Genomic DNA, 15,610 nt, shown 5'->3' with positions numbered 1-15,610 from the left:
CTCCCCTGCCATATTTGACAAAAGAGCATTCCCACAAATGTAGTTTCAACCACAGGCCTACAAATCCCCAGAGTTTTCCTATCCTTCCTCCCATCCTCCACTAGTTCCATGGATAAACCAACCCACCCACCCCCCGCCCTGCTCACCCTCACCTTCCAGTGTAGTAGACCCAACTCACATCTCTGCACCACCATCACCCCCATCAATTGCCAAACCACCCTTTCCATGTTATCATAGGTTTTTCCAAAATTAAAATCAGCTCACCCTGCTCAACTCCCTTTCTATCTGCTAATAACCTATCTTCCAGGCTCTAGCTTTGTGAGTCTGCTCAACATGCTTAGGTCATATAAGTGAGGTCATGCAATATCTGTCCTTTAGCGACTGGCTTACTTCATTAACATAAAGACTTCAATTTCCATACACCATAGTTCTTCTGCCCCTTTTATTTTAGCTTTATACCCATTAAATATATGTCCCAGAGACTTAAATCATTTGGCTGTTCATACGTTGGCCGAGCCCTGAATCTCAGCAGAGTTACAGCCAACACCTACACTCCAGTTCTTCAGACTCACCCAGGACATCTAACAAAAGTATGATGATTACAAAGCCCATCCCCCAAAACAGAGAGTATCTATAATTGTAAGCAAGACCATTCTTGCAAGGCCCCAAAAGTTAAAAAGGGATGATTTAGCTTCTGCATTTGTTTTTTAAACCATTAATTACCCTGCCCCGTGTTAATGTTTGGAGGTGTCCCAGCTGTTTGCTGTTTTGATTGGTTACCCTACCCATCAATTCCCCCAGGATGCCCAATGGCAAGGCCACTTGAGAATATCCAGGGCTTTTCTTTGATCCCAGATGAAATCCCATTCTAAATGCGGAATTCTCACGAGATTCTTCCAGCAGCTATCTTGTGAGGTCTTTCCCTCGGGCTGGTTCCTATGGCAACAAACTTCATGGCTGTGGTTTTTTGCCAGTTTCCTGATTTGTCTTTTTATTTCCTAAACTAGCCTACATCAACTAAAGGGTTTACACCTTTATTCTTCTTTTTTAAGATTTATGTTTTATTTCCCCCTTCCTCATTTGCATACACTATCTGCTCATCTTCTTTTTAGGAGGCCCCAGAAACTGAACTTGGGGTTTCCCACATGAAAGGGAGGTGCCTAATCACTAGAGCCACCTCTGTCCCTTGTTTGTTGTATCTCTCATTGTGTTTCCTCACTGTGTCTCTTGGTTTCATCATCTTACTGTGCCAACTTGTTGCATCAGCTTGTCACACCAGCCCATCATATCAGCTTGGTGTCTTCTTTGTCTTCTTTATGAAGCACTAGAAACTGAACCCAGGACCTCCCATGTAGTAAGTGGAAGCCCAATTTATTGAGCCACATCTCCTTCCCAACACATTTATTCCAAAGGGATGTTGAAAGACAATGGTCATTATTCTGTAATTATTTCCTGCTGGTTAGAGGCAATAGGCCCTACCTGACAAGGTGTAAAATCCACTTGCTATTCTAACATGGTTGGGAGAAGATGAATCTAGTACCGTGGGTGAAGCTGGATGAAGTCCCCATATGGCTAACAAGGTATTGATTCTGGAAGAAATAAACTTAATTAGAATTTTAAGGATATATAGTACCATTAATAGGACTCTGGATGACAAGAGTAGAAAAGGACAGGTGCCTCTAAAAGCTGTATCTTCCCAAAGTTGTCAGGCTTTATTTTGCAGGTTTTGAATGCTGTTTAGAACTATTTCAAAGTTATTTATATAGAGACAGCATACCTCCTTAAGGAATAGGCATGCTCCTCCCTCTGCTGCTGGTAACATGTTAAGTGCCCTGTAATTTTGCAGCACAACCACAGCAAGAGTCCATTTGCTGTCTTAGAGTTTCTAAGTCATGGCTAGTTTCTTTTATGCCATTAATTAGCTCTAAAGAGTGATTGTAATAGATGATGAGGTTCAGTATAAAGTGCCAATCCCAGTTTTCCATGGTGGTGGTTATGCCTAAGACAGTTAAGAGGAGGATGAAGAGCATTGCCCTTTTAGTTATTGTATAGGGAGAAACTACAGGAAATGAAAACAGGCATGTTTCCTAAGGAGTGTCTAGCTAGCCCTCTCCTTAGCGATGAGCTAGTGTTGGCAAGAACAGCTGGCTTTAAAACAGACACTACTTAACTTTGTTTCTTGAAGAGGTATTTCAGGCCATCCAATGACTGGCACTCATACATCCCTTCAGGTGCTTCTAGTGAGCTGGCACTTCCTTGGACAGTCAACTTCACTAGATACACAGCTGGCAAATCCTTTAACTTTTCCTTCCATTTTGGCTGTAATTGTGAGTGAGGCTTGTTCTCTTGACAGGAATTTTTCAGAAGCTGGTTTCCACATCCTGGGTGAGGAAAGGTTACCCATAGACTATCTAGAAGGGGCTAAGCTGAAGTGGGTCAAAGGTATCTTGTTTGCTATTTCCCTTATGGTGGGAAATGCTTAGCCCTGGCAGGACGGCATGTGGGTCTGCCAGTCCTCCCCAGTACATGAATGGGACAGGTTCTGGAATAAGGGCTAGGAGGGAGTCCTCAGTTAAACACGTTCATTAACTACTTAGAAAATGAAGTTTACCAGGACTTTTAACATGTTCAATATCTCTCTACTTATGACCTAAAATAGAAAAGGTATCATCATAAACATCAGGCATATAGGAACAGTACTAATACTAATTAATGCACTAGCCAATGAATAAGTTTCTCTTTGAGCTGTGATACCATACATCTTATGCCTTCTTGAGAGTAGGCCATAATGCCAATTGTGTTTAAGTTCTACTTACTTCACTCTGATAATTATTGCTCCACTTGGTATGTCCTTCACACAGCCAGCATGCTGTGTGAAGCACCATTGCCCTAGTGAGAAGCTAGGAAGGTAGGCTCCAGTATTCCATGGCCTGGTGCATATTGCCCTTCAGAGCCATGAAACAATGCCAGTTAGGAAGCAATATCCATTGTATTTGTGGTCATTTTGAGTCATCACTGGCTGCTGCAAGAGTCTGTAACATAATCTCCCTTGACTTCAGGAGCACAATCAGATATGTAGTAAATAACTTTATTATTTTAGGGGTCAGTGACCAACCTAGCCAATAACTCAAATGGAGAGGTAATCTACAGTGTATTGATGGCCTGGTTTGAATGCATAAGACAGTTTGAAAATAGCAAAGTTTATCTCTTTTGTTTTTTATATATTTTTTAAACACTTCAATGTAATTTATAACACATCAAATTAACTTAAATAATTTAGTACTTTGCTTTTTATTTCCATACCTTTACCATGATGGCATTAATTAATAGGTATATTATTTTAGCAGTACAGGGAAAAACTACTTTCTTAATAATTTTATGAAACCTGAAGATTCCCGATGGAATCAAAATGATCTTTCCTTATCACCACTTGAATATGCAGATTGAGGTGGCTTCCAACAGGTTTCCCTTTTTTGCCATTAGTATCAATTTAGTTTTCTAGTTAGTAATGGCTTCCTGGAATTAGCCATTTAAAAATACTTTAGTTTAACTCATCATAATTAACCATAACCACACAGACTGGTTACTTTACCTTAAAATAAACTTATTAAATTACAATTAGCAACCAATGAAATTTACTTTGCCCACTTAAAGATGGCATAGCTACATTTCTTTAGTTTAATTTCATTAGACATGAACTTACAACTTTCATCACCTTAAAGATTTAAAACATATAATGTTAATTTACTTACTTGGTATTCTGTAACCCTAGGGAGATAACACCTAAGGTGAATAAATGGAAACTGTTATAGTTTATGCAAGAAATGTTCTTTTTTCTTCCTTTATAGGAGGCTAAAATCTCTTCTTTAATAAAATTCTAAAACCATGAATAATCTTAAAAGCATACTGACTGATAGGTTCTGGAATAATTATGTAATTATTTAATTATTTTAAAGGACCTTTCCATAGCATTCAAGGATTTTTCCTTTACTTATTGAAACTTGGTAGTAGGATTATTAACCACCCTTATTTTATGGCTGTTAAAAGGCTTAAATAGAAAAATTACAGGGCAAACTATGATTTTTGAATCCCCAGTTTAGAAGATAGAGTTTCAATCTGGCATACCTCATCTTCCTCCCACAACACTTGCAAAGAGAAGGTCTTGGAGGTAGGGCAGGTAAAAGAGTTTAGGAAAAACCTTTTCCATTCCCAGTAGATTTTACATCCATATTTCTATATGACCTTTCCAACTTCCTCAGCCTAACTTGGGCTCCAGAGTGTACATTCACATATATAACTGCACATTTAATTTTTACAATTTGAAAAGAGATCCTCTAAAATTTTTATTTGTTAATTGGATATTACTTTCTGGATGTATAAAGATATATTTATTGAAAAAATAGGCAAACACAAATAGTCTGACAAAGAAACACCAGTCACTGTTTTAATTTTCATTCTCTTACAAAATAAGTCTAATCATAAGATAACATTTAAAAGATCTCTTTGAAGGCTATTTCAAATTACTTTAATTTGCATTGTGACTATGCAGTTTTGCACAAGGATTTTGTTCTTTAATTATTGGCTTATAACAAAAGACATTCTCCAATGTTATGATACAATTTTCCTTTACTACAGAACTTTGCTTATTTCCCACTATTGACTTTGGCAGTCTTTGGATGAGCAAGACTAATTCTGGTATACACTCACTGAGGTCATTGAAGCCTCAGGGAAGCTGGTTTCTCTCATGAATTGCTGCTCTTAGGGATTCTAATTCTAGGAGTGGGAAGTTTCCCCTGTTTCCCAGTCCTTGGAGATAACAGGACTCCAGTGGCTGCTGGACTGGAAGAATGTATGTTCAACCCCAACAGTTACAAACTCCACCAGGCAGCAATTTAGTCCACACTTGGAGCTATGAGAGGAAGCAGGGTCACTATCACTAGTGGAGGGACAGGAGACAGGGGTGTCTCAAGTTTGCTTTCCCCTGTGTCATAACAGAAGCTGTCATGAAACAACCATAAGCAAAGGCAAGGGGTGAGGCTAGACCTGAAGTAACCATAAACAAAGACAATTTCAGCTTATAATTACCATAATAGCTGAAGTCTAAGGGTTAGGTGAAGTTAGTTAAAAAATAACCATAATCAAAGGTAAGTTTAGTTTAAGATTATCATTACAATAGATGAAGTCTAGGCTAATCTATTCTGTTAGAGTAATTTCAGTTATTATCCTTCTGCTGTTCTGTAATATAAAGGCAACAATATAGTGCCAACCAAGGGAGTGCGGAGGTGGCCAAGAATTCTGTTTCAAGACAACATTGAGCCCATGTAGTAGACATCAAGAGCAAAGCTCAACCGCCTGAGTTGAAAAAGTTTATGGACAAGAAGTTATCATTGAAATTAAATGATGGTAGACATTTCCAAAGAATACTGAGAGGATTTGATCCCTTTATGAATCTTGTGATAGATGAGTGTATGGAGATGGCAATTAGTGGTCAACAGAACAATATTGAAATGGTGGTAATATGAGGAAATAGTATCATCATGTTAGAAGCCTTGGAACAAGTATAATGACTGTGTTCAGCAGAGAAATCAATTGCTTCTATATGTCCCCTCCCCAAAGGCCTGTTAAATTTTTTGTTAAATAAACTTTTGTAATAGTAAAAATAAATAAATAAATAAAGGCAACTATATAATGATCTTAACTCTTAGTTATAGTTTCTAGTAAGTTTCAACTTTAAAGTAAATTGGGTACTCTTATTAACTAAGCCACAAGAATTTTATTAGCAAGAACTTTGCTAGGTTTTTCTGCTTTTCTAGCAGTTGGACCAATTCCACTTGTGATTTATACATCTAATCAAATTGTAAGACATTATTGACATTTAAAGACTCATTTTTAGGTTACCTTTCACGATTATCCAATTTGTAATAGGCAATCCCAAAATTTGATTTCCTAGGAACAGGCAAACTGACCTAATTAAGCACAGATTTCAAAGTTAAACAAAAGTTAAGCACAGATTAAAACAGAAGACAAAATTTTATACCCTTAGCATTTTCTAGGAACTTTTTGATATTAATTGATGGCATATGAGGTTTCTTAGTCTTTTTAATCCCTAAACTAGCCTGCATCAATAACATAAACTATAGTCCATGGTTAGTAGCAAAGCTTCAATATGTGTTCATCAATTGTAAGAAATAAACCACACTAATGAACTACACTGTTAATGGGAGAAGGTGTGGGAGTAGGGGGGAGGGGGAATCCCCTATGTTTTCAATGTAACATTTATGTAATGTAAAGCTTCTTTAAAAATAAAGAAAATAATATAAAACAGAAAGTTAACATAAAAACTATAGTAGTAACAAGGGAGAAAAAAGTAAGTTGTTTCAGTGTTGTAAGCTGATTTTTCTTGAAGATGACTCAAAGGAGGACTGTAGTATGCAGAATGTTTATTAAAAAGTACATTTCAGATAAACACCTGTGCAAGAGAGGAGAAGGAAATGTGTGAGGGCAAGGGAAGTCGAGCTGAAATAGAGTCCCAATGATATTGTCAGCCAACTTCAAAGGGAACTTTGGAATAATAATTACATTTCTGTACTGTCCCAAGTCAGGTCATGATGGCAATGCCTTTAAACTCCTTCATTAGTCAGTCATTGGATGCGGTCTGCCCTGGAAAAGGATATGCCCTAGTATAATACTAAAGGAAGAAATGTATTAAATTGTCTGCCTACAACACTGTTAGATGCAGAGGCAACACTCTTTAATTGCAGTATCTAGGTAGCATCTTACAGCGTCCACCAATATCAGAATAATTATTGAAGTTATTTGTATTTAGTCCAACTCTACAAGAAGCATGACATGAAAATTTACATCCTGGTTTATTACTATCATCCATTCAACATATTTAATAACGTATTATAGAGCGCCTACTAAGTAACAGGCAATGATCTAGGTTCTTGGACTACATTAGTGAATATTTTATTGGAAATCAGACTAACAATAATTAAATTTGCATGTATCTAAGGAAGCATTTTTCAGAAATAGGAAAACAACTAAAGTAAAGGCTGTGCCAGGTGGAAATTTGGAATGGAAAATATAAGAAAAATATTATGGGTAGAAGTTGAAGACAAAGGTGGATCTGGCATGAGATGTTGTAAACAGTGTAGTCTGGAACCAGAAAGTGTGGGGGCCTGGATTTAATTCTAAGTTGGAAACTACTGAAATATTTTAAACATGGGAATAATATTATCTGCTATATGATTTAAATATTTTATTCTGCATACAATGAGAAACAGGATTATAGAAATCCAATAAAAAAATGGAGGAAATTGATTAATTAGAAATTAAACTAGTCAGATCTGACTGAATGATTAAATGGTAATTGTGAAAGAAAAAGCATAATAAAAACTAATTGCTTTTGTTTTGGCACTAAGCAGCAGGGTATATGGTGACATGATTAACTAAACTAGACTGGAGACAGATAAAACTGATTGAGGTAGAGATATCAATCACAAATTATGTTTTAAACATCTCATTTCTTTTTATTCTTAGAAGTAGCTTGCTGGGTTCACATTTAAATACCCTTCAGTGTTACTTCCTGCAAAGTAAAGTCAGGAAAGCTAACACCAACATTGGCATCTAGGATTCCAAAAGTTTCCTAGGTTCCACCAAGCAGAATTACCCTCATGAGATTTGGACAAAGGAGGTGAATAAAATGAGACAGCATATGCAGAGAGATATTGACTCTGTATTAGAACAATATTCAGGGACATATAGGACCAAAAATAAAATATCTAATATTTCTATCATCATATTCCTAAAAAGAGAAGAGAAAGAGGATGATGCCAACACTTATTGAAAAAAAATGACTGAAAATCTATCAATAATGGAGAAACAAACTTTCAAATCCAAGAAACTGAGCAGACACCAAGTAACATAAACCCAAAGATTTTCATGCCAAGAAACATAAATAAACTTTAGAAAATTAAAAACAAAGATGCAAGATAAAGCAGCCAGAGGTTAAAAACTCATTATTAATAGAGGAACAATAATTCAAATAACAACAAATTTCTCATCTGAAACATGGAAATAAGGAATTGGCACTTTAATTTTCCAATGCTAAAAGAAAGACCTGTTATCTGTAATTTCTATACCAAGCATAATTAGCCTTGTGTGTGTGTGTGTGTGTGTGTGTGTGTAAAACAAAGGATATAAAAACAGTCAGATGAAGAAAACTAAAATAATTAGTCTCTAGCATATTTATTTGAAAAGATTGGCTAAGGAAAGTTCTTCAAACATAATGGATATGATAAAGAAAGAACATGGGAGCGTCAGGAAAGAACATGCAACACAGAGAGAGCAAAGTTGTGCATACATAAGGTAGATGCTCCTTTTCCTCATGAGTTTTCTATATTATGTTTGATGATTGAAACAAAAGTTAAAGCACGGTCTGATACTCAAGATAATGATGCTTCAAGGTGAGGAAAGTAAAGGGATATAAATAGAAGTGAGTTTCCTGTAATACAAATTTACCACAAAACTAAGATAACTCATATATGGATATGTTAATTCCCCTAGCAGACACTATAAAAACTATACAAAGAGTTACACTCAAAAATTCTATAATCAGAAAGCAATCCTTAAAAATGTTGAATTAACCTAGAGGAAGGCAAGAAAAGAGAGACCTGGGAATGAGAAAAAGAGGAAAAGAATAGAAAAATAAAATAAAATAACAGGCAAAAGTGTTAACACATCAATAATTGTCTTAAATGTAAATGGTCACAAGACACCAATTAAATTCAGAAATTAGCAGAGTGGATAAAAAAATACACTACTCAATTACATGCATTTTACCAAAAACTCATTTCAAATTAAACAGCACAGGTAGGTTGAAAGAAAAGCAATGGAAAAGATGATGTATATAAATATTAATGAATAAGAGTAGAGACTATTAAAGTAATATTTGACAAAGTGCAATTCACAAAAAATAATATTACTGGGGACAAAGGAGGATGCAATTTAATGATAAAGGGATCAATTTTCCTGGAAAATATCATTATCCTAAAATAATTATAATATAATTAGGAAATTTTCAATTTCATCAGTTTCTGCTCTTATAAAAGAGATTTTGATGAAATTGAAAAATTGTAAAACAAATAAATTCAATGAAACAAAATGCTGTTTCTAAAAAAAATAATAAAATTGAAATATTTTCTCAATCTAAAAAGGAAATTAAAAAATAAAAAATAGAAGATAAATTGAATTCAATCAAGATAAATTGGACAATCTGAGTAGCCCTATGACCACTAAAAAAAATGAATCTTAATTCGAAAATCTCTCCAAGAAAGAAATCTCAAAAAATAAAAAAAAGAAATCTCCAGGCCAATTGATTTCATTTTTTACATTTTGATTAAATATTACTTAATACCAAGCCTTCACTAACTCTTCCAAAAAATGAAGAGGAGGAATCACTCCCCAACTCATTTTATGAGGCCAGTACCACGTGACACAAACCCAGAAAAATAAAAATAAAAAAAGAAACCCATAGAACAATATCTCTTACAAAAGCAAATGCAAAAATCATCAACAAAATATTAGCAAATTGAATCCAGTAATGTGCAAAAATAATTACACATAATAACCATGTAGGATTTATTCTGGGTAAACTAGGCTGGTTCAGTACTCCAAAAATCAATCAATGTCAACTACCACAACAACACGGTGAAGAAAAATAGCATAGGATCATATGAATAAATTTGATAAAGAACATATATTTATTAAAACAAACCCAGTGATTTACTGCTAATATTACTGTATTTAATGGGGAAAGACTGATGGATTTCACCTTAACATTGGGGAAAAAGTGACAGTGTATGCTGTCATCCCTCTTATTCAATATACTAAATGGCATTCTATCAGGGTAATACAGCAAGAAAAAGAAATAAAAGGCATATATATTGGAAAGGAAGAAATAAAACTATCTATTTGCATATGAAATGATTGTTTATATAGAAAATTTCAAGGAATTTACACACATACAAAAACACAAGAAAATGTAACTAATAAGTGGGTTCAGCAAGGTGGTAAGTATAAGATCAACACCCAAAAATGAATCATTATTATATACTAACAGAAAACTTACTGAAAATTGAAATTTAAAAATGCAATGCCATTTACAATAACTCCAAATAAAATGAATGCATAGGTATACACTTAAACTTTTTCAGGATCTGAATGCTAAAAATTATCATATGCTGATGAAAGAAATCTAAGACAATTTAATTGAGTGGACACACTATGTTTGTAGATTAAAAGACTCAAAATAGTACAGATGTCAAATTTCTCCAAATTTGATCTGTATGTTTAAGGCCATGCCTATAAATATTACAGCAAGAGTTGTATAGACTTAAGTTTATTCTAAAATTTAAGTGGAAAGCACAGTTTTGACAAATAAGAATAAAATGATAGGAATCACTCTACCTGATATTAAGACTTACTATATGTCTACAGTAATCAGGACAGTGTAGTATTAGTGGAAGTATAGACACATAAATCAACAGGACAGAATAAAGATCCCAGAAATAACCCATGTAAGTATATCCAACTCAATTTTTTTATTAATAAACTTTATTTTTAGAGTAATTTTAAATTACAGAAAAGTTTCATTGAAAGTATAGGGGATTCCCATACAACCCACCTCACCCCCATCCATGTTTTCTCTTATTAATAATACCTTATATTAGTGTGGTACATTTGTTACACTGGATGAACAAATATTGAAATGTGCTTCAAACTAAGGTCTATAGTTTACATTTTGTTCTACACTTAGCACTGTACAGTTTTACAGGTTTTGACAAAGGTATAATGGCATGTATTCACCATTGCATTATCATGCAGAACAATTCCAATGCCTTAAAATTGCCCTGAGTTCCACCTAACCTCCCTTTCCTCTCACCTCAGAACTTCTAATGATATCTTTGTATCAGTGTTACAAATTCTTCCATTGTCAAATGCTAATAACTACAATAACAATAAATCTTTGATCTGTGGTTGTACTACCCTGTTATTGTTCATTTCTCAATCTCGAGGAATTTGAGATGATGTTTACTCTGCTTCAAATTGGATTGGTGCTTAGATATTATGGGGCAGATGCAAGGAACTGTTTTGCTTGCAGTTGCTGATACTCTTTTTAGTGGGGGAGGGATGGGACATGTCCATTTTCATCACTTTGTTAGTTGTCTTTAGTGTATCCAATTAAATTTTGAGAGAGATGCAAAAGCAATTCAATGAAGGGAAAAAATTGCATTTTAATAAATGGCGCCTTAACAATTGGACATCCCAAGGCAATAATTATAATCAGAATCATAAATACATGTACATACCTCGACCTAAACATTATACTTTATATAAAAATTAATTCAAAATGCATGGCAGACTTGAATACTTAAGAAAAAAATAGAAAATCTTTGAGACCTAAGGCTAGACAAAGAGGTCTTAGACTTGGCAACAAAGTCACAGATAAGAAAATGAACAGTTGACAAAGTAGACTTCATAGAAATTGAAAACTTTTACCCTGTGAAAGCCCATGTGAACACCATGAAAGGACAAGCCACAGACCAGGTGGTTATGTTTGCAAGCCACATATCTAGATTCTAGAACATATACAGAACTCTTAAAACTCAGCATTAAAAAACAAAAAAAAATCAGGAGATGGACAAAATACATGAAAAGACATTTTGCCAAAGAGGATGTACAGATGGCAAATATGTGCCTGAAAAGAGGTTAAATATCATTAGCTTTTAGAACAGTGCTAATTAAAACCCCAGGGGCATATCATTACATACGTATCATAATGGCTAAATTAAAAGATAGTGACAGCATCAACTTCTAACAAGAATATATAGAAATTGAATCACTTATGTAATACTTCTGGGAATGTAAAATGTTACAGCCATTCTAGAAAAGAGTTTAGCAGTTTCTTATAAAACTAAATATGCAATTACCATTTGATCCAGCAATTGTGCTCTTGAACATTTATGCCAGAGAAATGTAAACTTACATTCAAACAAAAACTTGTACAAGAACCTGTAGAAGCTTTATTTGTACTAGCAATAAAATAGAATCAGCCCAGATATACTTCAACAGGTGGATGGGTAAACAAAACTGTGCTTTTAGCTAAATCATGGGATACAGAATACTCCAGCAATAAAAAGGAATGAGCTATTGTTACACATGACAACTTGGATGAATTTTCAATGAATTATGCTGAGTAGAAAAAGCCAGTCTGAAAAGATGAATACTGTATAATTCCATTTACATACATTTTTAAATGTGTTTATAGTTGACTTTATTCATTTATGATTATTGAGTCAAAATAAGGATGAATTAAATTTTGTTGTTCTGTGCAGTGTAATATTTTTTAAAATCAGTAATATAGAAAATAATAAAAAGTTAAAAAAATTGGAAAACTGAAATGCATGGTGATTGTATGTCAGTACCACATATTTATAAAATTAAAGAGATTAAAATATGATCATGATTAAAATATATATGTGATCTTGGATAAAAATATTCCAAACCAAATACTCATTATTATACCTTTTCTTTGTGTTTATTTTCTCAATGCATATTTTTCCAACTCTTAAAACTTTGCCTTATGGTTTATTAAGTTGTGTATTATTTTTTTCATAAAATATTTGTTTAGTTTAAGAGATAATATTATTTTAACTTTTTTAAAGAGAAGTTTTCAAATTATACATAACATTTTAAAAATGAGAACATTTTAGAAATGGAGGGTAGTTTAGTGGTTGCCAGTGGTTAGGAACAAGGGTATGGGGTGTTAAGGAAGTGAGTATGGTTATAAAAGGGCAACATAAGGATCATTGTGGTGTTGAATCTGTTCAGTATCTTGATTGTGATCAGGGACAGAAACCTACACTGTTGATAAACTTGTATAGAAAGTATACATACATACATAAATGAGTAAAAGCAAATGCAGTTGGTGTATTTTATCAATGTCAATATCTTGGCTGTGATATTCTATTTTTACAATGTTATTTACTGATAAAAATTAGGAAAAGTGTACAAAGGATCATGGTATTATTATTTTTTAATTGCATGTGAATCTAGTAATATGATTATTTCAATAAATTAAAATAAAAAATCCTCACTAAATATATAGATAGATAATAACTGTACATTAAGATCAGAGAGAAACCATTATGATATAGGGTAATCTGAGAAAGTGTAAAGAAGATTTTAGGTTTAAGTTTGATAGGTAGAAATGCAGCATAAATGCATAATACTTGTTTGACTGTTATAGTTGACAAACCCCCATTATAAAGATAGATGGACTTTGTCAGTTCTTGGAACAAGTCATGAATTCCTCTTGGAAGTTTGATTCTGCTTTTTCTTATTCAACTGAAAACCCCACATGTTAGCACTGTTTCTTCTTGCAAGCAGTGCCTTATCAAGAAGTATTTGTTGGCAGTGTGATTTAATCAATGGGTTCATTGATAGAGCGTAGTAGGCAAATTAGGATTTGATAAACTGCAAAGGATGGAACATCTTTTATTTTTAGGAAATTTAATAGAATAGATATGAATATAAACAGAAGATTAAATGAGAACTAATGGAAATGAGACTGAAAGATAATTTGAGTTAAGACTTGGGAAAGGAATTTTATGGACAAGAATTAGGAGTTTAGATACTATGTTTTTGGTAGTAAAGTACCATTAGAGATTATGGAAAGGAGGAAGTTGTATCTCTCTCCATGTGTATGCATAGAAAACATAAATCCAGCATGTTCAAATTTGCTTTTCCTATGTATTACAACTTCACCCATCTGCCTATTTGTTTAGGACTCAGGAGGCACTTTTCAATCTTCTTTCTCGCTTACCAAATATATCAAATTGATATACAATCCCTTCTGATAACATCTCCAAATTGTTTTTGTTTTCTCCCATCTTATAGTCACTACTCTAATTCCTGTTCTCATTATCTCCCACCAGACTATAGCAATATTCTCCTGACTGGCATCCTGTTTGCAATCTCTTCAGCTTCAAGTAAATCTGTTTTACTACCAAGAGAATTAGTTTTCTAAAACATAGATCTGACCAAGTTATTTTCTTCTCTTATGAAAAAAAAAAGCCCAATCATCTCTCTAAAAGTATTCAAGTCTTTGATTAACTTGACCTCAATCTATGTTTAAAGCATAAATGCTTAGCAATGTCTTTACTATAAGCTAAAACACTGCCATTTGCTCAGCATACTATGTTGTCTCTCAAAAACGTGCCTTTATTCTCTGTTTATTGCAATCTGGAATCCTTTTCCACACATTTCAGAATTTTATTATTTAGCATCAGTCTCAAAGATGAATTTTCATTCATTATCTTCCTTCCAAAATTCATTGTTTCCTCCTAAAACCCTTTGTTTAAATATTCTTCCACTGTAGCACACAGCACAGTTTAACTCTTATTGGATGTTTCTACCTCCTGCACTTGATTTTTTATATCCCTGAGAGTAGAGATCAGAAATTGCTCATAAAGTACTTGAAAGAATGTATAGGTCTCATTGAATTGACTTCAATAATCCATTAATTATATCAACAATTATTATTAGGCACTTATAACTGCTATTTGTGTGTCCACATATTGGGGAATCTGCAATGAATAAAAAAATAAAATGTCCCTGCTTCCTAACAGCATTTATTTCAGTGGGAGAGACAAACAAAAAGCAAAAATACATGCAGTAATATGTTAGATACTAAAAAAACGCCATTAGAAAATAGAAAATATTGAATTTGTATTGAATTGCTATTAGGAGTTAAATATTATTTTCCTACAAAAGTCAAATTACTATGTGAATATTTCTGAAATTGTGCTTTAAACACTCATTTAGTATGGAAAGTAATAGAATTATCATAAATTTTGTGACTACTTGGAATTTTGAAGGTGAAATTTCAGGTGGGTGTAAGAACTCAGTAATCTTAGAGTTAAAAGAACCATTTTGTCACATAAAGCAGTAGACCTAAATAACAGCATAAAGTAAATTATATTTGGTGCATTTTCATCCTGCCTGGCTTAGGCATAGGTTTTCCTTTGAGCGACCACCCAGTTAGCCCTGCCCTAGGTATAACAGCAACTAGCAAGACCTGCACCGCCATGTGGTTGGGATGATAAGAACTGCCCTCAGCTTTTCCAAATGACACTTGCCACTACTGATTTTGTGACATATAGTTTGAAATGGCCATGCCAGTATCTGCAGGAAAGCCTACCCCATCCCCTCTGGGGCACAATAAAGGCAAGAGCTCAGGCCCACATAAGTTTCTCTCCGCATACCATAGACCCTCCTGGGAACTGAGCTTAAGTAAGTTCAGGGGGCCCCTCCACTGCCCTAATTGTCCTCTCCCCACTTCAGGGCCTTTTATCAAACAAAGCTGTCCCTTTCCACATCCTCAATTGGATGTCTGTCTGTGTTTGCGTCTCATCACCCAAGGAACTTTCAAATAACATCCTAAACAGCATAAACCACCAGATCCTTAACATCCTTTTTCCAATTATGGCAATGCCTTTGGCACTTAAAAAATAATAGTGTAATCATGATCAAGTAATTGTCATAA

The sequence above is a fragment of the Dasypus novemcinctus genome, chromosome 13 (genome assembly GCF_030445035.2).
Source record: "Dasypus novemcinctus isolate mDasNov1 chromosome 13, mDasNov1.1.hap2, whole genome shotgun sequence".
Taxonomy (NCBI): domain Eukaryota; kingdom Metazoa; phylum Chordata; class Mammalia; order Cingulata; family Dasypodidae; genus Dasypus; species Dasypus novemcinctus.
This window is presented reverse-complemented; position numbering follows the sequence as displayed.